This window comes from Elephantulus edwardii, unplaced genomic scaffold (assembly GCF_000299155.1).
Source record: "Elephantulus edwardii isolate Elephantulus edwardi_28Jun2011 unplaced genomic scaffold, EleEdw1.0 scaffold00114, whole genome shotgun sequence".
Lineage (NCBI taxonomy): Eukaryota > Metazoa > Chordata > Mammalia > Macroscelidea > Macroscelididae > Elephantulus > Elephantulus edwardii.
Genome location: NW_006399864.1, coordinates 8,509,541 through 8,535,773, shown reverse-complemented (window position 1 = coordinate 8,535,773; position 26,233 = coordinate 8,509,541).

Here is a 26,233-nt window from a genome sequence, read left to right as displayed (position 1 = left end):
GGCTCCTTGGAGGCAAGGATTCTGAGGCTTCATCTAACATACTTTGGACATGTTGTAAGGAGAGACTGGTCCTTAGAGAAGGACATCATGCTTGGGAGGGTGGAGGGACATCGCAGGAGGGGAAGGCCCTCTATGAGGTGGATTGGTTCAGTGACTGGGGTAACGGGGATGGGTGTATCAAAAACAGTGTGATTGGTGCAGGACAGATCAGAGTTTACAGCTGTTGTACATAGGGTCGCTATGAGCCACAAGTGATTCGACGGCACATAACAACAACAACAATGCTTTACTACTGTTCCCCTCCCCTTGCAACATGTTCAAAATATGTCTGATGAAGCTTCAGAATGTTTGCCTCTGAGGAGAAGCCTAATTTTATCCTGTCTAGCACAAACCTGTTTGTTCTCTTAGCAGTCCTTAGTATATTCAATACTCTTCCCCAGCAACATAGTTCAAAAGCATCAATTCTCTTTCTATAATCCCTAGACAATTCCAGCTCTCTGATGTATACCAAGTGATTGCAAAGACCATGGCCTGTATCAGGTACACCTTAGTTTCCAGACTGATATCATTGCTCTTTAGTACTTTTGAGAGGTCCCTGACAGCAGACTTTCCCAATGCAATGTGTCTTTTAATTTCCTGGCTGCTGCTGAGGAGCCAAGCAGACGAAAGCGGTTAACAATCTTAAGCTCTTCACCATCAATCGTGATGCTGCCAATAGGCTCAGAGGTGAGAATTGTTATTTTATTGATATTGAACTTTAATCCATATTGAAGGCTGCAGTTTTTGACCTTCTACAGCCAGCACTTCAGATCCTCGTCAGTTTCAGCAAGGCTGAGTTATTTGTGTGACGCAGATTGTTGATGAGTCTTTCTCCGTTCCTGATGTCACATTTTTCCTCATAGAGTCCAGCCTCTTAGATAGTATGAGCTGCATACAGGTTGAAAAGGCAAGGAGACAGGACCTATCCCTCATGTGCACCCTTCCCAATTTTGAACCATGCAGTGTTTCCTTTCTCTGTTCTGACAACTGCTTCCTTTCTAAGTATAGGCTTCGCATAAGCACAATCAAGTGTTCTGGGATTCCCATTCTTCTCAGAGTCAGCCACAGTTTGTTGTGATTCACACAGTCAAACACCTTTGCACAGTCAATGAAACACAGATAGACATTCTCCTGGTATTCCCTGCTTTCAGCCAAGATTGATCTAACATTAGCTTCAATATCCCTAGTACCATGGCCTCTTCTAAACCCAGCCTGCAGTTCTTGGGATTCTCATGTTTAATGTAGGCATATGAGAGCTATATATCATGAAAACGCATTTTTAACATTAGAAGTGTGTCAAAGCCCAAAAATTATTTGGAAACAATCTTGGCACCAGCAGCCAGGAAATTAAAAGGTGCATTGCCATGGGAAAGTCTGCTGTTAGGGACCTCTCCAAAGTGCTGAAGAGCAATGGTGTGTCTCTGGAGACTAAGGTGCATCTGATACAGGCTTTGGTCTTCCCAATCACAGACAGTTGGACAATTACCAAGGAGGATAGAAGGAGAATTGATGCCTTTGAGCTGTGGTGCTGGAGAAGAGTATTGAGAATAGCATGGACTGCTAGGAAAACAAATAGATTTGTCCTGGAGAGGGTTAAACCGGGTGGCTCCTTGGAGGCAAGGATTCTGAGGCTCCGTCTAACATACTTTGGACATATTGTGAGGAGAGACCGGTCCTTGGAGAGGGACATCATGCTTGGGAGGGTGGAGGGACGGCGCAGGAGAGGAAGGCCCTCTATGAGGTGGATTGATTCAGTGACTGGGATAATTGGGATGGGAGTGTCAGAGATGGTGCGATTGGCACAGGACAGAGCGGAGTTTAAGGCTGTTGTACATAGGGTCGCTATGAGTCACAAGCGACTCGACGACACATAACAACAACAACAAAATAGAGTAAAATAGCAGTTATGATTCTGATTATGAAACAACTGTTTTCTAAGTGTACAAGGCATGTTGCAAAGGTTTTAAATTTTTACTACTTTTGATATTATAACTTGACTATTTCTTAATAAATTAAATATTCTTTCATAGCTGTTTCAATGATACAGAAATTTTGTTCTTTATCTCTCTGTCCTTAGAAGCAATAAAAAAAATTTCTGGGGCATTGTCCATATATTATAGTCAAAGAGAACATTGTTTTCAAACAGACACAGGCTATAAAGATCCCGGCTTGTAAAGAAATATGAGACACAAATTTTCTAATTAATGTGAATGCAGAAGAGTATATCTTTTTCCCAGAACAAAATGAACCACACTTATCAGAATAGTTTTTCACCTTGATAAAATTTGATTATAATGTGGAGAACATTTCTTTTGACATTTGAGCTTCTGGTAAAATGAAAACTGTGGCGCAATAAGTAATTTCAACCCAGCCCTTGAAAGCTCACTGCATCATTTGCTAAATGTGTGCATCCAGAGAAGAGACACAAGTGTAGCGCAGCTCATGAATTCTCAATCATATGCAAGCCTCCACAAAAGTCCTTGAAGCAGTCATAGAGAATCTGCTGTATGCTGATAACGGCATTCAGGAAACTCCCTCATCATGAGAAAGTATGATGAATAGTTATGCTGAGTCAGTGGTTGCAAGTTTGCAATAAACTTGAGGAAAATTGAGGTCATTTGTTAGAACAGTACAAAAGCTATGGTTCGAAATTCAAACATTCCATTGATAAAGTAAAATGGAATTGAAAATGGTTATAGAGTTCTGCTCATGGGGGCACATTCTGCTTGATGCCATATAGGAAGCAAAGAGATCAGAAAAGGGCAAACCCAGCACTTCATTGTAAAGCAGCAGATAATATGTTGTCAATGAGAGCTCAAATTTCAGAATGAACAGAAGATTCACAATTCAAATTTTACTTTTGTTCATGGAGGTTAGTCAGAGACATAAATGTCACAGTCTTTTATAGCTATCACCTGCTTTAAATCACATTCATTTGATTAAATTGAACAACTGTTCAGTGGTCCACCATGTGTATACAAATCTCTTAGAGAATTGGTGGCATATAGAACCTGTTTTCTTGCTTGTAAGAAAGGATCATGTTTATTAACTCCTAACGTTCTATCCGTACTAGATCCAAAGTATTTTAATGATTTATTTCTAGATCTCTCACCCTTCAAGTTGGTGGCTGTTCTTGTTGTATACTGTCAAGTCTAACTGACCCTCCAGTGGTTTTCAGAGACAGTTAATTACATAGGAGGAGAATTCCCATGCTTTTCCTGTGGATCAGATGGTGGATTGCAGTCCAGAGTCTTGTCACTAGCCCACCAGTGTTCCCTTTTCAATTTGTTAATGTATATTATTATTTAAAAAATTAACTAGCATTTATCCTTTTATTCTCAATTCCTCTGATTGTACCTGATTAAGATAAGGATGACAAAGTTCATCCTAAATTCTTTGGACTCACTAGGAATTGGGACCAGGTTCTATAGAAAGATATTGTGGTTGGTAAAGTAGAAGATCAGTAAAAGGAGAAAGACCCTCAGTTTGTATCCAGTAATGTTAAGAAGAAAATTTTGTGATACAGCCTATCTGGGTTGTGAATATTTGGTTTATAAACAATTCATAATTGCTCTATAAGCAGACCTTTATACAGGACCAAGAATGTTTCCTTAGCTAAAATATGGCTTTACAATAACTTCTACAAATCTTTGTTATAAATAATAATGAAATACTATAAACAGGATTCTTTATTGTTCTGAGAAAGCAATAAAAATTAATAGGCATTTGAGATGTCATCTTAATTTAGCAATTTTTCAGTTATATTTTCTCTTGAATATTTATTAAGAGAAAATATTGATCATATAGCAAAATTGAAGTAATTCTATAGTAAATATTCACATGCCGCAAAGCTATTTATTTAGCTATGAAAATTTTACTAAAGCTACTACATATCGATTTATCTCTTCCCCTCGTCACTTATCAATACCATTTATTTTGAAGTAAATTTTAGGCAATTAACTTCTTAACACAATTCAGTATGCATTTCATTAAATAAAGTTTATGTTTAACAATTTTTTTTTGTTTATGCATTTTGTATATGGAGAGTTAAAGATAGAGATATAGGTACATATATATAGAAATGTTAATAGTGAAAAACCATAAACTTTGGGTAAACTAAACTCCTACCAAGATATAAAACGTATTTTAGAGATAATCACTCTTCTAAAGTTTTCATCATATTTATCATCATTCACAAAATTCCCTATTAGTGGAGATTATTTACTAGATAATTCTTTATGGAAGACTGCTTTCAGTCACAATACTACTTTTGAGATTCCTTCAAGTTCTTCAATGTGTCAGTGACTCACTCTGAATATATGACAGTTTGTTTTTATACAGTGTGACTAATGGACACAGGAATGGATTTACCGTATTAGTATAAATAAGGGAAGCACCAGTGGCATAGTCCTAGGGAGTTACACTGCTAAGCAGAGGCCATGTTTCTCCAGCAGTTCGAATCCATTAACCTCTTTGAGGAACAAATATGGACAAACAAATCTTACTGTTTATTTGAAAGGAAGCTCTAGTCTTAGGAAGTTACACTGCTAACCCTCTCCAGTAGATCAGTCATGGCACCTCGCTAGTGGGCCAAATCCACCAGTCCCTCTGGTACAAAGAGGAGCAATCTCCTTCCACGAGACTTACAGCCTCCCAAGCTCCCCTGTAGTGTCAGCTATGAGTCAGCTGTGTATTATGAGTAATAAGGCTGCTTATAAAATTATCATAAAGTATCTTTGTGGCTCTAAATCTTCATTTTTCCCAAATAAATACTTAAGAGTGAAACTGATGGATTATAGAGGGTCTACATTTAAATATAAAGTTATGTAACAATCTATCAGCTCTTTTTAAAAACCATTATGCAGGAGAGCTCTGGTGGCCTAGTGGCAAGGAACTGCAACTACAATCCCAGAGTCGCACGGTTCGAATCCACCAGATGCTCTGCCGGGGAAGGAGGGACAATCTCTTCCTGTACCAGTCAGATCTGATTTGATGGTACACACACACAAAAATAATAAAAACCATTATGCAATTTACATCCTAACCAAGTATGTGTGACATTTCAATTGCTTTGTAATTCACCCACACTTGGTTATGTCAGTCTTCTGCAGTAAAGTTACCCTGTTGACTATGAATAAGCATCTCACTATGTTGTTACTCTTCATTTCCTTTTCATTAATATTCAGTACATGAATTTATTTTTTTTAAAAAGGTACTTATTGGTCACTTTGTACCACTTATTGGTACTTTATTTTATGACATGTCTATTAAAATATTTACATATTTTTATGAGTTGTTTTTCTTTTCATTATTGAGTTATAGAAAGTCTTTATATAGTCTGGATAACAGATAGTTTTATCTGTTTTATGAATAATGCTTATAAATATGATTTATGAATAATGTTTCTCCAAGTCCATGAATTATTACTTATCTTATTAATGGTATGGTTTCAAGAGAAGTTTTCAATGTTAATGAAGTCTAATATGTAATGATTTTCTTTTATGGTATTTATTTCTGTGATATTAAAAAATAAACAACAAAATTCAAAATATTATAGCTCTAAATCATGGAAACTGCAAGAGTTTATGTCTTTATTTTATTGAGCGTATTTATAAAAACTTCTATTAAAATTTGGTCTCTCAATTCCTATATCTTGTCAGGCTGAGGTTAATAGTGACCGTTTTTCTTTTGTAAGCATTCTACATTTCTTGGTTCTTCACATGTTATTTTATTGTTGATTATATTATAGACTGTAAAAGCTGGTGATGGGATTGTTGACTTTCCCTTTGAGGTGTGCTGTTTTTGTTTTGTAAGCAATTTATATTGGACTCTCCCTTTTAGGTGACAGTACCTAGCTTATTATAGTACTTCTTCTCTGAGCTCTTCTAAGTGGTGTATTTATCTTGTGTATACATGCTCAACAATCATTCATATGGAATACCATTGTTCACATCTGTATCTTTCTTTCTAGAATTTCTTGTGACTGAGGTTGTTAAAAAGTCTTCTCATTCCCTCAGCTAAAAAACCTTCTCTTTTTTTTTCTTTTCTAGAAAACCTTCTATTTAATTTTAGTCACATTGGTTAATTCTTACTGTTTATTATAATTATATTCATATACAGATTATCAACCAAACAAAACAAAAACCAAAATAAAAAACTTTCTATTTTATTTTAGTTACATTGGTTAATTCTTACTGTTTATTATAATTGTATTCATACACAGATTATCAACCAAACAAGACAAAACCCAAGAAAGAAAGAGGCGAAAACCCCCATAGAAAGATAAGCATCCAAAATTGTTCAGCGTTGAAATAAAAGAGCTCACGTTTGAACCCAGTCAGATTATTCTAAAGCCTGAATGTTTGACACTAATCTGTACTTCATCATTCAGGAAACTTTAGATATATGAACAGAGTTAATATTCTCATGAGTCTACCAACTATTGCAAAGAGATAGAGAAAAGTAGAGAATATAGTACAGGTTTAAAAAAGACTCATTGTTTTCTCAAGTTTTAGACAAAGTATTTAACTTCTCTTAGCTTCAATTCTTTACCCAGTAAGTGGAAGAAGTTGGAGGACCTACGTTTTAAAGTTATTATTCAGGAGCTGTAAAAAACTACGTGAGAGACAGTAGTGTCTGACTTTCATTAAATCCACAAAGGGGAAGAGTCCCCATCAAAAACATCAACAACACAAAACAGATTCCAGTAGGTCAGGTGGGGTTTACTATGGAAGTTACTGATTAATTTACACTCAGTATCTAATTTTATAAAAAGGTAAAAGTATTTGTTTTAAATCCACAAGCTGCTGCACAGGAAAAAGGCAGGCAATCTCCTCTTGTGTGATTTACTGTCTCTCAAAACCTTCTGGAGAGTCAACTTTGAGTCAGTTCCAACTTGACAGAACACAACATCAACATTAATACTCTAAGCTGTTAACCTTTTAACGGTGATATTTACCATTGCATTTACCACTATTTCTTAATAATTATGTTGTGGGATTGTTGTTGTGTACCATAGAGTCAGAATAGACTCATATTTGACCATCCAGAGGGTTTTCAAAGTTAGTAAATTTTGTAGATTATTCCTCTTTCTCCCATAGAGGAACTGGTTGAGAAAACTTGAACCATCTTGGCCTTTGGGTTGGCAGCACAATTCTTTACCACTAGGCCACAATTGCCCCCCTTCAATTTTTTGTAGTAATATGTAATTCTTTTCTAACATAGTTATGAAAGCATAAAACTTAATGGATGTTCAATTTTATGAATTAAATGAGTGCATAAGTTAGAAACTGCATGAATGACTAAAATAATAATAATCCAGAAATGGTAAATTTGTGACTTAATTTTATTCTAATTTTCTTTTTCTTGTAGAAAAAAAATAGACACATAGAAATATCAAGGGAGCTCTTGTGGTCTAGTGGGCATGAAGTTGCTATGTCAAACAGAGACAGTTTGTATGCACTACCTGCTTCATGGGAGAAAGAAAGTCAGTCTCCTCCAATGTAATTACAGCCTCTGAAAACTTTCTGTAGCCTTCACTGCGTATTGATTCCAATTAAACATCATATGAAACAAAACATATACATGTCCTCAGAACGGAACCTAAATATTTGAGTTTCAATCTAATGGTTCAGAACAAGTAATTTATGGATCTCAGAAATCTCTGTAACTGGAATTGACTTTGAAAATCAATAGTGCTTTGACTTCATGTAGATAAATTCACTCTTTAAATTTAACTATTTTACAATACGGGAAATAACTGTTAATGGAATGAAAGCATTTAATATACAATTACTTATTTCTAGCTAAAAACTGTGGCTCATTTCCCTCATCAAGTGATATCATATGGTCTGATGTTAAACATACAGTCATGATGAATTTTCTTTTGTTATTTTTGCTAGAAAGATTACTTTAAAAAGTTTATGCTGTTTATTTTATCTTGTTAAGATTTAAGAGTTAATTTTTACAGGAATTTTAGAGTTAGAAGGGAAATTTATTTTATAAAAGAAGAAATGTGGAACTCAGGAAAAGCAACTTTCCCCAACTGATAATGGCAATGTCGTATAAAAAAAGCTGTATGGCTATTTGTTCAATTAAATTTCTCTACACAATTTGAGAGTAAGATATGCCTGACTCAAGCCATAGACTTTTCAGTCACTTGCTACGCATCTGAGCTGGACAATAAATAAGAATGGCAAAAGAAAAATTGATTCCTTTGAGTGTGGTATTGGAGAAGAGTGCTGAAGATCTCAAGACTGCCAAAAGAACTAACTATATGTCTTGGAAGAGGTACTCCTAGGAGGCACAGGTGATGAAACTTCATATCATGTATTTTGGGTGTGTTGCTAGGAGATGTTCCTTGATGAGAGATGTCATGTTTGGAAAGGTAGAAAGAAGTAAAGGAGAGGATTAGTCTCAACCAAGTGGATTGACATCGTGATTACTGTAATAGCTCTGTGTGCCAGGCAGTGTGAGGATGTCACAGGATAGAACAAGGTTCAAATCTTTTGTTCTTAGTGGCAGTATGAATTGTGCTGGTCTTAATGACACCTAACAACAACAACAATATAATTTATAGCATTTTATTTATATATTTGTTTTGAGGGAGTGGTTATTTTCATGCAATATGACTGGGAACAGTGAGATTATGGCAAAATCAGTGGTCAGATACCTGATAAATGGATCATTAGTAAAAATGCTTTATATTTTTTGACTGAAAACATTGGTTTGTTGTCTTTGTTACATGCCATTGAGTTGCCTGTGACTTATAGTGACCCTATGTACAAAAGCTCTGAAATCTGCCCTATCCTGAGCAAATCTGTGTCCAACACACCTGCCCCTATTACCCCTCTCACTGTGTCAACCCATCTTATCCAGGGTCTCCCTCTCCTGCATTAACCCTTCACCCTTCCAAACATAATGTCCTTCTCCAAAGACTGGTGCCTCCTTGAAATATGCCCAAAGTATATGAGATGATACTTCAAAATCCTTGACTCCAGAAAACAACTTGGTTTCACCCTCTCCAGGAAAGACCTGCTTCTTCTCTTAGAAGTTTATGGTATGTTCAATACTCTCTCCAGAACACAACTCAAAGAAATGAAATCTTCTGTCATTCTTTTTCATTGTCCAACTCTCTGATTCATAGCAAGTAATTGTGAAACCATTGCCTAGATCAGGCACACCTTAGTCTCTAACCTGACATTTTTGTACTTCAGCACTTTGGAGAGGTCCCTGACAACAGCTTTTGAGAATCCAATTTGTCTTTTGTTTTCCTGGCTGCTGGATCCAAGAATGTTTATTGCAGATCTGAGCAAGGTGAAATTGTTAACAATCTCAATAATCTATTATAGTTCTGCCAATTGGCCCAGATGTGAGAATCTTTGTTTTCTTGATGTTGAGTTTCAATCAATATTGATGACTGTAGTCTTTGACTTTCTGCAGCAGATGCTTCAGGTCCTCCTCAGTTTCAGTAAGCAAGGTTGTGTCATCGGCATAATGCAAATCAAAACCATAAATAATGTAAATATTTAATTTATTGAAATGGAGTTCTTGTATACCATCCAGTCAGAACTGAATCATAACTAATCCTCCAGCAGGTTTTCAGGGGCAGTAAATCACACAGGAGAAGGTTGCCCACATTTTCCCCATAGAGGAACTAATGCATTCAAACCATGTACCTTCTCATTGGCACCACAATTCCTTACCACAAAGCCACCAGAGGTACTTAGTCTATATATGAAATAAAATATTTAAGGCCTTTACTTTTTAAAAAGATAATTACTAGGAAAAACAAGGGGTTTTTTTTGGGAAGTTTCACATGTGTTAATTTCTACAAGCAAATTAGAAATATTCATTTAACTTTGGCTCTGAATTAATTAAGCATCCTTTGTTTGGCATAATGATTCATAATATAAAGTGATTAGTTCTTTTATGCACTACTGCACACATTATGTTTTTTTGGATTTTTTTTTTTTGTCCAATGGTTGTGAACTGAGCATACAACATACCAGTCTTCCTTTGGGCTTAAACACAGAACTGAGAAAAGTGTTTTGAGTGATTAGGTCTTCAGTGTAGCTCTTGAGATTTTAGTCCTATCACATCATGGGGGGGGCAGAAAAAAACTACTAAAGTTTTGGAGAGTTTTTTTTTCCTCAATTTCCAATTCTTATTCATTTTGACTTTGACGTTTTAAAAAGAATGGGTTTTTTTCTTAAAAATTACTTTATGTTTTAACTAAGATTTTCTGTCTTTACATCAAATATTATGTATGGCAATGCGTTAAATATTATCATACATTATGTATCATAAGGAATAATGAAGGAGAACTGATGTCATTAAGTTGTAGTGTTGAGGAAAAGTATTGAATACATGTCAAATGCCAAAAGAACACATTTGCCTTAAGAGGAAGTACAACCAGGCTGCACTCAGAGGCAAAGATGGTGATATTTTGTCTCATACACTTGAGGTAAGTTGTCGGGAGATATAAGTACTTGGGAAAAGATACAGGTCCGCAAAACAGAGAAAGCCCCTCTATGAGCTGCATTAACATAGTGACTGTGACTATACCCAATCGTTGTGAAGATTATGAGGAAGGTACAGGACAGGGCACAGTTTTGATCTGCTGTTTATATAGTTGCCATGAGTCGTAATTGACTCAATAGCACCTAACAACAGGAAGCATCAACCACACATTTAATGACAACTTTGTACAAGTAACTTTGTTTGTTAGGCAGAATTAAAGAGAAATTAATGGAAATTTTTCTTAAATTATAATAATCAAAGTCTATAAAACACCACCAAAATTCTATAGAGCTTATTTTTCTTTTTTTGGATATGAAATATTTCATGTAAAACTTGGAATAAGTCTTTTTCTTTTATTTTTTTCTCCCTACTAGTTTATTTACAAAACTCGAAAAATTGAAATAAATTGTTTCAATTTCCCTCACCCCTCCATCAAATTGTAGAACCCCAATGATTAATTCCAGCGCCACCCCCCACACACCCACCTCCCTCTGCTTCCAGCCTCTCTCACCCCTCCTGGATCTTTATACTCATTCTACAATAATGTTTTTATACAATATTTATCCTTGTGGGACTGAGTTAGTTCACTGAGCATAGTGTTCTCTGGTCCCTGCTAACTTAGGTAATAATTTACAAAATCATTGCTCCTGCATGCTGCATAGTATTCGATTGTGTGAATATACCATAATTTCTCAATCCATTCATATGAGGTTGGAGTTTTGGGCTATTTCCATGTTCTTGTGATTATGAATAATGCCGCTATGAACATTGGTGTACAAATCTCAGGTTGTGCCTCAGTTCTCATATTCTCAGGGTATATTCCAAGCAGTGGAATAGCTGGGTCATATGAAATTTCCATATTCAGGTTTTTGATGAAGCACCAAACTGCCTTCCACAATGCTTGTACCATTTTACAATCCCACCAACAATCTAAAGAGGATAAAATCAATGCATGGGACCTTTTAAAGATTAAATCCCTGTGCACGTAAAAAAATTTTTCCCAACAGGGTGAAAAGCAAGCCTACAGACTGGAAACAAACATTTAGTAATACCAAAAAAAAGTTTACAGAATACTCCTGGGCCTCCACAAGAAAAAGGCTGATAACCCAATTACAAAATGGGCAAAAGACATAGAAAGAATTTTCACAGAGGAAGATATTCGAATGGCAAACAGATACATGAAGAAATGCTCCAAATCACTGGAAATAAGAGAGATGCAAATCAAAACTACAGTGAGGTACCATCCCACTCCAGCAACAGTGACAAAGTTTAACAGGGAAGCAAGTAATAGGTGCTGGAGAGGATGTGGTGAGAAAGGAACTCTTATTTTTATTTCTGAGCCCACACAAAGGGAGTAGAATCACCTTTGCACAGTCAATTCCAAAACGACACAAAATCATAACATGTGCTCTTGTATTCTGGGTCTGTTGTTTAAAATGGCTTTCCTAAGCCATTGCTCTCATTTTGTCATGTGGATTGGAGAGAACATGCAAAGCTTTCTATAAGGTTATTGGCTAATTTAGCCATTAAGTTGTGTGGATTCGGCCGTAGAAATGGGAAGAGTTATTTTAAGTAACTAATAAGGAATAGGAAGCAGTGCATGTCAGTGGCCAGATATTCCTGTGCCAACCAGAACAGGCTACAGGAGCAGTAGCCACAGCCTCTGCAGAGACCTACTCACTCGATATGATACAGAACTGACCTTGGGACTAATGTCTTCAGGAACCAGAGTCAGAGGCTGTTACCCAAGCTGGCTGAAGGATTGAAGGAAGACATCATAACTGTCATGAGTAAGGGGACTTTGTAACTCTGACCTAATCCAGGAGGTTAAAGAATGCTGGAGAAGCTCTCTGGACTTAGGGATGGTATCCTGCTGCCAACCTGAATTATTGCCTGTTAACTTCCCTCATAAATCCCATAACAGTGACTATAGTTCTGTGAAGCCTGTTCAGTCATTGCAAAGGATTTTTGATTTATTAGAGTAGTAAAATTATTGTTGGAATTAGTAGGAGTATGTGCAGGACTGTGGGAAACTTCTTTTGACTTTATAAAATTAGTTTTGTGTTTTGGATGCTTTTGATGAGGTCAGAACTCCCCATATTTGAGTTAGTAAATGTCAGATATGGCTGTTTCCATGCTGCCCTTTCAGAGGGGTTTCAGAGACCTGTTATTTAAGAAGTGAATAGTCAGTCCTGCTTTCTAGTCTGTCTAAATCTGAGAGCTCCAAGAAAAACTCTCTGCCATAGGTAACCATTGTGGCATTTGACACCACAGTGGCCTAGCTTTCAGTATCACAGCAACCCACCAGTTATCTCAGTACAAAAAAGGGACAGACAAGTATTATATCAATTAGAAAAAATCTTCTCCCTGAAACACAATAAACTGACAATTTAGTTTGTAATTATAATAGCAGATGGGTCTTCCAGGCCTGAGAGCCACAGGCCCAGCGGCTCAATCAAATTTTAATCACAAAGGCCCACTCACCAGGTCCTAATTGCTTTACATAAAAGTAGTCTAGACCACAATTTGATTGTTAATCAAATCAAAATGATCAAACAATTAGTACCTGATTGTTAATGAAATCGAAGTGATAAAAAAAATTACACACTTCTTAAATAACAGACCTCTAAAAACCCTATGAATGATAGAGGAATGCAAAAAGTTATAGTAATAGTGGTAGGGCCCAGATTGGAAGTCAGCTGAAAAAAGGACAATTAATTGCAAACATTTTTTAATAAGTGGAACCTGTAGTTGCTTGAATGTGGAAAAAGTAGAAATTTTGAAAAATGAGATGAGATATGTGAACATTGATATTCTAGACATTAATGAGATGAAATGGATTGGCTTTGATTACTTTAAATCAGATAATCATATGTATATATGCTATGCTGGGAATGAAAAACAGTAGAATGGTGTTCCATTCGAAGTCAAAAAGTCAATTTCAAATTCTATATTGAAGTACAATGTTATGAGTGATTGGATATTATCCATGTGCATACAAGGAAGGTCTGTTTATATGACTATTATTCAAATATATACTTTTACTTCTAGATCCAAAGAGGGAGAAATTGAAAATTTTTACCATATTTTGTGGTACAAAATTTATTGAACACACAATCAAGATGAGTTGACACTAATTGGTGACTGGAATATAAAGGATAAAAATAGTGAAGAAATAACAGAAGTTGGAAAATATGGGCATGGTGATAGAAATGTGGCTGGAAATAGAATGATCAAATTTTGTATTTTCAGTGACCTATTTATTGCAAAACCTTTTTTTAAAAAGACACAAATGATGACCTATGAGATGATATCAAGGATATCATTCATGAAGAAAACAAAAAGGTCATTATAAAGATAGAGAAGAAAGAAAAAGCCAAAATGGATGTCAGAAGAGACTGTAGAAACTGCACTAGAGCGTCGAGAAGCCAAACTAAGGGGAAAGAAAGAGCCAAACAGAAGATTTCAAATGACAGTTCAAGAAGACAAAGCAAAATATAATGGAAGGTGCAGTGAACTGGGATTGGAGAATAGAAAGGGAAGAACTTGCTCTCCATTTCTCAAGCTTAGATAAATGAAAACCAAAATTAATCCTTGCATCACAATATTGAAAGATGCTATGGTCAGTATCCTGGATGACCCAGAAAACATCAAAAGAAGATGGAGGGAGTAATACATAGAATCACTGTACCAAAAAATATCTGACTGACACTGAAAAAGTTCAGGAAATGCCATGTGAGCAAATGGTAATGAAGGAAAAGAGGAACCTGCCCTGAAGTCATTGGCAAAAAGTAAGGCCTCAGGAATCGATGGGATATCAACTGACGTGTTTCAATTAACATATATAGCCTGGGATGCACTCAATATTCTATTCCAGGAAATTTGGAAGAAAGCTATCTGGCTAATGGATTGGAAGAGGTCCATATTTGTTCCCATTCCAAAGAAAGGTTACCCAACAGAATATGAAAACTATCGAAGAATATTCTTAATTTCACATGCAAGCAAAATATTGCTGAAGATCATTAAAAAAATAGCTAGAATAGTACATAGATATGGAATGTTCAGAAGTTGAAGCAGGCTTTCGAAGAGGCCATGGCACCAGGCATATCATTGCTGATGTCAGATGGATCCAGGCTGAAAATAAAGACTACCAGAAGAATATCTATTTATGTTGCATTGACTATGCAAAGACATTTGACTGTGTGGATCATAACATAACAAGGTATGGCTGACATTGAGAAGAATGAGAATCCCAGAGTACTTAATTGTGCTCTTGTGAAACCTATTTCTAAACCAAAAGGCTGTTGCATAAACAGAGCAAGGAAACATTGCATGGATTAAAATTAGGAAGGGAGTGTGTCAGGGTTGTATTTTCTCCCATATCTACTCAATCTGTATGCTGAAAAAACTACTTGAGAAGTTGGACTCCATGAAGAAAAATGTGGTATCAAAATCAGAGGGAGACTCAACAATAACTTGTGTAACACAGATTACACAAGCCTGTTTGCTGAAAGTGAGGAGGACCTGAAACATTTGTTTCAGAGGATCAAAGAATATAAATGTCACTATTGACTGCATCTCAATGTCAAGAAGACAAAGATTCTTACTCATGAGCCAATAGAAAACAACATCACAACAGATGGAGAAAAGATTGAAATAGTCAATAACTTTTTCTTAGTTGGATCCACAATCAACACCCTTGGTACCAGCAATCAGGAAATCAGATGTATTGCACTGGGAAAGTCTGTAGTTAGGGACTTCTCCAAATTATTGGGGAATAAAGATGGCAGTTTGATGACTAAAATACTTCTGATTCAGGCCATGATTTTTCTGATCACTTGCTATTCATCTGAGAGCTAGACAATGAATAAGAATTGATGCCTGAAGAAGAATTGATGCCTTTGAGGCTGTGGTGTTGGAGAAGAACACTGACCATCCCATGGACTGCCAAAAGAACAAACAAGTATGTCTTGGAGAGGATGTAGCCAGAGTGGTCATTAGAGGCAAAGATAATGAGGCTTTGCCACATAATATGAGCATGTTGCTAGGAGGGGCTATCCCTTGGAAAGGGGTATGATACACAGAAAGGTGGGGGATAGGTGAAGGAGAGGAAGACCCTTGACCTTGTAGACTGACATAGTGACTGCTTCAACTGAATTTAATGTGTCAGGGGGTGTGTGGATGGCGCAGGATAGAACAGGGTTCAAATCTGTTGTTCATAGGGTCATAATTCACTTGATGGCACATAACAACAACAATTACAACAATGCTGCCCTTGCTCTGTGTATAACCTGGTAATGAAGTGTGTGCTAAAATTGATAAAATTAATATACACATTAATGGCAACAGCATTGTTAGAAATTATTAATTGTTATATTTTGCTATATATTATGTAAAATATTTTTATTTCAAATATCATAGCAATGAGATGAAATTCTCATTTTAAATGTATTAAATGGAACTTCAGGTTGATGAAGTTCACATCACACAGCTGGTTAAAGTTGGATCTTGGAATTCAATATAAGCCATTCTTTGTGACAGCATGAGCTTAAACATCTTGACATCTAAAAAAGTACCTGGAAAAATAAATACAATGTTCAATGGAAGAAGTAAACTGTAGGTGATATGGCAAAGCCTATGTGATTGCTTCTTACAAAGTTCAGAAAGGTCAGAAGGGGATTATCCTGTCTGTAGTATGTGAGATGTGTTTTGATTTCTTTCCTGTCCTTTAAATGACATTTTACCTTCTTAATTTTTGTATGTCCTTGATTTCATTCCACAACTCAACTGTGTTATGGCTGTCAATGTCCAATGTTTCACATCTATTTTTAAGATAGCTTTTCAATTCTGAAAGTATAAGCTTAAGATCAGGGGGTCCTGGTGCCTTAGTGGTAAGGAATTTTATGCCAATTCTAAGGCATGTGGTTTGACTCCACCAGTTGCATCTCTGAAGAAAGATGGGCTATCTCACAGGATTTACAATTTCTGAAAGCTGGCTGGAGAGTCAGCTGTGATTTGGTTCTGACTTCATTGCACATAACTGCAACAATTATACATTGACTGTTTATTGTAAATAAACAGCAATATCTAACAAGGTGGCACCTGACAATAACAACAACATGTTCAATATTGTATTTTGTGTGTTATAGGCTTGTTTTTATTTTCTTCAGCAATGGTGTCTCTCTGGAGACTAAGGTTCATCTGATATAGGCCATGGTCTTCACAATCACTTGTTATGCATTTGAGAGTTGGACAATGACCAAGGAGGTTAGAAGGAGAATTGATGCCTTTGAGCTGTGGTGCTGGAGAAGAGTATTCAGAGTACCATGGACTGTTAGGAAAACAAACAGATTCATCCTGGAAAGGGTTAAACTGGGTGGCTCCTTGGAGGCAAGGATTGTGAGGCTCTGTCTGACATACTTTGGACATGTTGTGAGGAGAGACCGGTCCTTGAAGAAGGACATCATGCTTGGGAGGGTGGAGGGACAGCGCAGGAGGGGAAGATCCTCTATGAGGTGGATTGATTCAGTGACTGGGATAATCGGGATGGGAGTGTTGGAGACAGTGTGATTGGCACAGGACAGAGCAGAGTTTAGGGCTGTTGTACACAGGGTTGCTATGAGTCGCAAGTGACTCGACAGCACATAACAACAACAACAACAGTTTCAATTAGAACATATATAATATCAGCTGAGCTGTAGTGTTGGGAAGAGTACTGACTATCCCATGAACTGCCAGAAGAAAAAACAGATATGTCTTAGAGTTAGTGCAGCCAGAGTTCTCCTTGGAAGCAAAGATGATGAAGCTTCATCTAATATACTTTGGGCATGTTGCTAGGAGAGGCTGTTCCTTGGGAAGGGAATACTTCTAAAGGTGGAAGGAGAACACAAGAGAGGAAGAGCTTTATTAAGGTGGTTTGACAATGACTGCAGCAATGGGTTTTACTATACTGGAGGTTGTCTGTATGACACGGGATAAGACAGGGTTCAGGTTGATTGCTCATAGGGTTGCTATTAGTCATACTTGATGGCACCTAACAACCATAATATTATCAATTAATGGTCTATTTCACAATTTGTTCCTGATCTTGTCTGAGTGATGATATTGAGAATGATATTCAGAAAGACTTAGGATACAGCTTTTAATTCAGCACTGCCTCTTCTCAGGCTTGCTTTTAGGCAGCTCTCTTTCTGACCTTTATCCTCCCTCATTCATGATGCCTGTTCCACGGGGGTAAGTAATGCACAGCTCCACTAGCTCTACCATTTGTATGCCACCACCACTCTTCTACTCAGACTAATCCTGAAGGATTTGGTGGTAGATTTTTAGGTAAGCTGCTCTAGTTTTCCTGGAAAAGCTCAAATACATCCAGTTTGCCAGCAAGTACAGAACTGTCACTGTCTATCTTTGAAGGCTAGAGATATGTCTGGTACTGGTGTGATTTTCTCTGTTACATTTGCTGCCACCGTCTATCACCTCTGTGTTTCGTACAATTTCTCAAAGTGATACAGTTCTTTGTTTTGGGTTGCTGAAAAAAAATCTTAAGTCTATTTGGTGTGCTGCAATCTTTGGTTCTTTCTTTTTTATAGTAGAGAGATTCCTGTTTCTGTATGGGACAAGGTCATTTTAGGCGTGGTAGGAAGGTAAAACTGAATAATCCCTATGTTAGTGTGAGCCACGTCCTATTTTCATGGTAACCCTTGAAAGATGCCATTTCCCTTATTTAAGTAAGTTGCTCAGTTCCTTTGGGTAGGCCACAGACATGCCAAATGTTCCTACTTTTACCTCGCCATATAATGAAAGTAACAAAGACAATGGCTTCGAAGGGCCATTTACAAATTATAACACAAGACTGTTGGTTCCTATGCAGTGTCATGTTCTGCTGTGTAGAATCTCCTTGATACTTCTAACAACCACATACACTAACATATTAACACTACAAGATCAACATGAAGATTTTTTTTGTTGGTAATTAGTGTATCTGGGGAATTATTAAATTATAGTTATTTATTCACATAATTATTGTGATTATTTGCATATGTAGACTTACAAATAATGTGTTTGGGGACTTGAATTTCTTAGCACCAAATCCTCAGGGAATAATCATTCTGTCATTTCTTTTGGGACAAGTAGCTGTTACTTCCTAGAGTGTTTTATCTACAAAGGATGTTGCATTCATAGCTCTTCATAGATTGTTGTTGTTGTTGTTGTTGAGTGCCTTCAAGTTAGAACCAACCCATAGCTGGCCTCCCCAGCAGGTTTTCAGAGGCAGTTAATCATACTTATGAAGTGACGTGGATATTCTACAAAATTAAGCTTCTCATGTTGTTGTTGTGCAGCGTAGAGTCAGGACTGGCCCTTAGCTGATATTTTAATGAGTTTTCAGAGGCAGTTGCTCTCTTGGGAGGAGATTGCCCATACTCTGCTGTTGCAGCTGGTGGCCTCAAACTGTCTGCCTTTGTAATTGCAGTGCAGCTTCTCGCCACTAGGCCACCAGAGCTCCCTAAACAACTCATAATCTTGAGGACTTAATTTCAATGTAATCTTACACCTGAGACTCAGCTATCAATATCAAATAGCTAGGTGGAGTTTTGATGATTTGGCACTTCCTCATTCTGTTTTTGTAATAATCTTCTCTTTTGAATTACTTTATCCTTCCAAGTAGCTAGGTTTAATGGTGAGTTTTTGCAGAAGTGTAGTGAAAAAAGAAAATACAATTAATATTCACAGGGAAATATAGACTATTATAAAAAATGTAACCCAGATATACATTTTCATAAAGATTCATCCCACTGGAGTTGATTGCAAATGACTCTAACATCAGCTGGTGCACAGAGGATGTGGTACTTATATATTTAAAAATCATGCATTTCATCGCTACATATCTAATGCACCTTAGGCTACAATTCCATTTCGAAAATTATACATCACATGTTTTCTATGAGACCGGAATTATGCTAGTTACCTTAAGGAATACAAAGGAAACCCAGAAAGTCCCTGAATCTAAGAAACTTATGTCAATAAGAAATATCAGATAATTTAAAACCAACCAAGTGGACATCACAATATAATTCATAAGAAAGTATTAAGGAGAAAAAAATATACAAGTGTTTAGAATCACTGGCATTGCTGTGTGTAAACAGCAGTTTCAAAGGAGAGTCTAACTCCATTTAAAAGTCTATTCAGGAGTCTGGAATCTACGTTAGATTTGAAAAGTTGTCTTTTCTAATAGAAGTTCCTTTAAACTCAATACTAGCTTACTACCCTAGGAAGACTTGGATACTTTCCTGTTGTCTAAGGTCTGACAGGTGCAAGATAACACAATCTATCCCCAAAGGGTCTTTCCACTAAGTAAAAATTTTAAAAAGACATACAATTCAATAGTTTGTACCTGAAAAGTTTTGATGTACAAAATTATCAGTAAGTCTTTACAATGATTTTCCCAAAGCAGATATGATTGAGGAAGCAATTTTTGTGACAAATTACCTAACAAACCTATTATGCTATTACTGCCTTTTGACTATCCTGTAATAAGCTGAAGGGTGTGTACATCTAAGTAATGATACATTCTCATATGTCTGTTAATACATTCCTTTTAAGTCTTTGCTTTTAGTCATTCATTCCATCTTTACTTCTGTCGGTGTTTTTTCAGTACTGGGACAGCTTTGGATTTTTGTTGTGTTTTTGTTTTTAGTACTCTCTGCAACTATGCAAAAATGCTTTCCACTGTTTAACATAGAGATTATATGCACTGTGTGAATATAGGTGACCTCCGGGTTCATACTGTCTCCATCTCTCAATAAACCTGTGGTTTTCATTTTAAACTGAATCCTTGAAGGTAGTGTGTTATCTAAGGCATACTTGAGGCTAGAGAAGCATTTTTGGTAAAACTGAATTCTTGTTATGTCACATCGAGTCATAACTGACTCTGGCAGGTTTTCTTTGGAGGCTGTAAAATGCACAAGAAGATATTGCCGCCCTTTCTGCCATGGAGCAGCTGGTGGATTCAAACTACTTGCAATTGGGTTGGCAGTGCAGCTCCTTACCCACTATAGCACAAAAAGGCCACTTAAACGGCTTGGTTCACTTTTTTATTTTTAAATTTTTGAAATATTTCACTTTTAAACAGTGTCAAACATGAAGGCTGAATGAATGTATTCTATTTGATGCAAATAAAGACATGGTCAGGCATTACTCTCATCATCAAAATTAAGTTATGAACATTGATGTTATTAACTTTTATCATTTATATTTTGCTTAAGTGGTTTTTTATTGTTATTATTGCATTGGCAAAGTCTATTGAAGTATATGCTTTCAAAACATTTTCAAAATTAGGGTTTGAATAAATATTCACAAAGCAAATTGCTTTTCCATTTAATCACTCATATATATTTTGCTTTACATTGTTGTTGTTGCTGATTGCTTTTGAGTTGAGCATGACTTATAGTGACCTATGAACAAAAGGCCTGAGGCTTTCTATAGCTATTGACATTTATCCAAGTTCATAGAGTTTCCAGAGGCATGTTGTTTAGGAAGTAGATGCCACTCCTTCTTAATTACATAACCCAAAATATTATTTAACCTTTCCCACTTACTCCCTGGCACATTCACAATGCTAAAGACAGAAAATAAATGAAGAAATATAGTATAACATGGATTTATAGAAAGAATACTATTGCTGTGTGAAAGAATTCACAAAGGACTAAAATTCAATTTAAGCTTTTACTGTTTATTTCACAACATTGTGTTTGACCCTTTTTTGATATGATGTGTTGCAGGAATGAACAACAAAGCTATTGCTGAATTATTCTAGGGACCTCAGGTCTTATTTATTGTTTATCAATGAAAGGTTGTCTTAGGAGAATCAAGAGAGTTCAGAATATTAAAGGCCAAATACGCTTCAGTTTTATTTTTAAGCTTAATATATAGAACGTTTTCGTGGTAGAAATATCCCACAGCCATTATTTAATGATTTAGAATTCTTGTTAACTTTGGAGAGATTTATCTTAGCAGAGAAATAATAATACAGCCTTGAATATAATGCGAGACACACTTCTGTTCTATATAAGTGAGTATGCCTTCACTCAGAATTGACTCCAAAAAGAACTAATACTGGTGACATCTCTCCCCAACTCATTACAACCCGCACGCCAACACAGGATAATAAATTGGCAAGGGAAATAAGTATTGTTAGTTGTTGTCGATTGCCATCAAGTGGCCCTCTGGGGGGGGAAAAAAAAGGTCTGAAGCCTTTCTATAACTATCAACATTTTTCAAAGTTCATAAAGTCCAGAGGCATGTTTGTTTAGGAAGTAGATGCCAGTCCTGTTTCCAAAACTTGTTAGTAGAAAAGATAAAGAATTTCTTCTTCATTTTTAATAGTACATAATGCTCTTACTGTGTAGTGTTTTGAGGTATAATACTTGCTGTTTTAAAACTCCTAACTTTAAAAATGTGTGTATGAGTATAGTATTGAATGTGAGCTCCTATTTGGTCTTTTACCTATATTGTCTGCTTATTATTACTGCCTTTAGAGAAGCAAAGAAGGAAAAGAGAACTGTTAAAACAAAAACTTCTTATTAAAATTTTTACCTTTAATAAAGTAGCTGAAACTACCAAAACAAAATTAATGACACTGTTGTAGAGTTGATTCTGACTAAAAGCAGCAGAGTACAGAATACAACTTCCCTGAAGGGGTAACTAGGCTGCAAATCTTTACTGAGAGCAGATTATCTCATCTTTCTTTTGCCTAAACTATGAGGCAAGGGAGCTTTAGTGGCTAGTGGTACCAAGAGTGTTGACTGTGGAGCCAGTCAAACTGAGGCTGTTAACAATCTCAGTCCCTTCACCGTCAATTATGATGCTGCCAATTGGCCCAGTGGTGGGCCAATTGTTTTTTGGGTTTTTTAAAAAATCTTTGTTTTCTTGATGTTGAGCTTCAATCTATATTCAAGATTACAGTCCTTACTTTCTGCTTCAAGAGCTTCCAGTCCTTTCAGTAAGCAAGGTTGTGTCATCTACATAACACAGGTTCTTGATGATTCTTTCTACAATCATGATGCCTCATAGTGTTGCCATAGATGACAGGCGACTCAACAGCACATAACAACATCAACAATGACGATATGTTATTCAATAAGGCTTTTCCTAACCATTGGCTTTGAATTTTAACACATAGTTGGGTTACTGTTGCTGTTGTTGTTAGGTACTGTTGAGTCAATTCTAACTTACAGCAACTCTGATAGAAATCTTGCCCTATCCTGACATACTATATATAGTAAATAATGTTGTTATGTTATGTGCTGTTGAGTCCACTACGACTCATAGTGACTCTATGCACGATGGCTTTGAATCTTACTCTATCCTGAGCCAATCTCACTGTGCCTCACATACCTACTCTCATCACACCAGTTATTATGTCAATCTATTTCCTCTGGATCCTTCTTTTCCTGTGTTGTCTCTTGACTCTTCCAAGCATGATATCCTTTTCCAAAGACTGGTCCCTCTTGGCTGTGTGCCCAAAGTTTATGAGATAAAGCTCCAAAATCTTTGCCTCCAAGGAGAAGCTTAATTTAACTCTCTCCAGGACATACCTGTTAGTTTTCTTTACAGTCCATTGTTTGCTGAATACTCTTTTCTGCACTGCAACTCAAAGGCATCAATTCTTCTTATGTCATCTCTGGTCATTGTCCAACTCTCTGACACCTAATAAGTAATTGTGAAGACCACAGCCTGGATCAGGCACACCTTGGGCTCTCAACTAATATCCTTGCTCTTCAGCACTCTGGAGAGATCCTTGACAGCAGGTTTTTCTAATAAAATTCATTTTTTTTATTTTCTAACTGCTAGTGCAAAGAGGGGTTTTGTTTGTTTGTCTTTGTGGAGCCAACAAAGCTGAAAGTGTTGACAATCTCAATTTCTTCTTTATCTATCATGATACTTCCAATTGGTCCAGTGGTGAAAATCTTCATTTTCTTGCTGTTGAGCTTCAATTTATTTTGCAAACTATAGTCCTTGACCCTTGGTAGCAAATTCTTCAGGAACTTCACAGTTTCAGTAAGTAAGGTTGTGTCATCTGCATAATGCAGGTTGTTGATGAGTCGTTCTCTAATTCTATTGCCGTATTCCTCCTCATAAAGTCTGTCCTCTCAATTGATCTGTTCCACATGCATATTGAAAAGTTTATGAACAAGACACATCCATGACACACTCTGTTTCTGATTTTGAACCTTGTAGTGTTTCCTTGCTCTGTTCTGATGACTACCTCCTGCTCCATAGGTTTTGCATGAGCACAATCAGATGTTCTGGGATTCCTATTCTTCTCAAGGTAATGTCTTTGCACAGTTAATGAAACACAGATAGAAATTCCTCTGGTACTCTCTGCTTTCAGCCAAAATCCATCTGAAAATGGCAATAATGTCCCTAGTGCCACATCTACTTCTAAATCCTACATGTATTTCTGGTATTTATCTGTATTTGTACTGTTCCACTCAGTTTCGGGTGCCTAGCATACAGATTAAATAGGTATGGAGAAAGGAATGAATAGGTAATAAAATATTAAAAGGATATTATGTACTATAGTGTGCATAGAATTTAAATATAGAATATCATACCATTTTAATATTTTGGTTACCCAATTATTCCTTTCTCCATACCTATTCAATTGTATGCTAAGCAAAATAATGAAGGACATGGCCTATATGAAAAAGAATGTGACATCAGCACTGGAGGAAGACTCATCGACACCTTGCATTATGAAGCAAGCCTTGCTTGCTCAAAATGAAGGGATCTTAAAATATCTCCAATAGAAGAACAAGACTACATTCTTAAATATGGAGTGCATATCAGCATCAAGAAAACAGAACTCTTTACTACTGGACCAATAGGCAACATTATGACAGATGGAGAAAAGATTGAAGTTGCCAATTATTTTGTTCTACTTGAGCCCAGAATGAACACCTACAGTAAAAGCAGTTAAGAAATAAAAAAATATATGTTGTGTTGTGGAAAATCTGCTGTCAACGACCTAGTCAAAGATCTAAAGAGTAATGATGTCCATTTAAAGACTTAGGTATACCTGATCCAAGCCATAGTATTTTCATTTCCTTATTATGCGTCTGAAAGTTGGACAGTGCGTAATGATAAGAGAAGAATTGATGTCTTTGAGTTGTGCTATTGGAGAAGGATATTGAGTATTCCATGAACTGCCAAAAGAACAAACAAATCTGTCTTGGAGAAAATGAAACCAGAAATGCAAGAGGCAAGATGCTGAGAGGCAAGAATGGTGAAAATTTGTGTCATATACTTTGTGCTTCCTGTACAGGGGGCCACTCTTTGGAAAAGGACAATCATGATGGGAAAACTAAGAAAAGTGGGACAACTTTCCAGAAGATGGATTAGTGACTGGAACAATGGCTTTGAACATATTAAGAATGCCACAAGATAGAACAACAAGGTTCAAAGCTATTATTCATAGGGCCGCCATGAGTCATGGACAACTCAATGCACCTCTTATTGTTGCTGTGTACTACAGAGTAGGAACCAACCCATAGCTGACCCTCTAGCGTGTTATGAGAGGCAGTTAATTGCACAGGAGGAGATTGCCCATCCCTCTCTCACAGAGCAGCTGATGGATTTGAAGCACTTGCCTTTGGGGTTACAGTGCAGCTTCTAGCAATTACAAGTATTTGAATGCTATTTATTTTAAACATTACTTTGTTTTATTCATGCCATTAAAATGGTCTATGAGATTGAACTTAATTTTTAGCATGTTTAAGAAAATATTTACAATTAAAAATACACATTGAATTGATCTTTATTTTTTCTCAAGATCAACATAGGACTGAAAGATGCTTTATAATTACATAGTAACTTTGAAGAGAAACAGGAATAGATGGATCACTGAAGGTTTAATGGTGGAGAAATCCTAGAGAATGTGGAAGCTTCAAGAAATTGACTTTTTAGGTAATTCCGAAAATGATGAGACATTTGTATAGTAGTTTTGATGAGAGCTGTTGAAAGAAATATTTTTATTCTTAGGAATGTAAAAAAAATTAGAGCTTATGAATCAGCATGAAACTATGCTGGTAGGCAATGTGGGTCCACTCCTGGTTCCGTTGGCTGAAAGCAAATTGTTTTTATCCTTCTCATACCAAGGTCACTTTTCCATTTCCAGGTGATGTGTTGGATATGCTTCAACAAAAGAAAAAAAAACCTGCACCTGGAACAACAGCTGCCTTTTCATTCATAATTTAATTACATTTATAATATAATATTCTACTCTCGTTCTACAAGACATGCTACTTGAATGGGGATAAGGTACGAGGAATCGCAACCCCTGTCAATTTCAAGTAATGATGGTATTTTAGTCTTTGGTCTCTAGAAATGCCAAACAAATGGAGAGTATATATACATAAATATATTCGCTCATTCATATCACTCACTCAAATCATAGGCTAAGTTTACATCTTTGTATTTTGTTTTTATAACCTCCATATTATAAAATTTCCATAATTATCACCAATATATTCCAGTAATTATTCCCATAAGTATTTCAACTATTGCACAGTTAACAAACTACAGCATGTAACTGGCTACCATAAAGATGATTGCAACTTATGGTAATGCCTATCAAGCTCTGAGGTGAAAAACTTTACAGAAGGAGATTAATTGC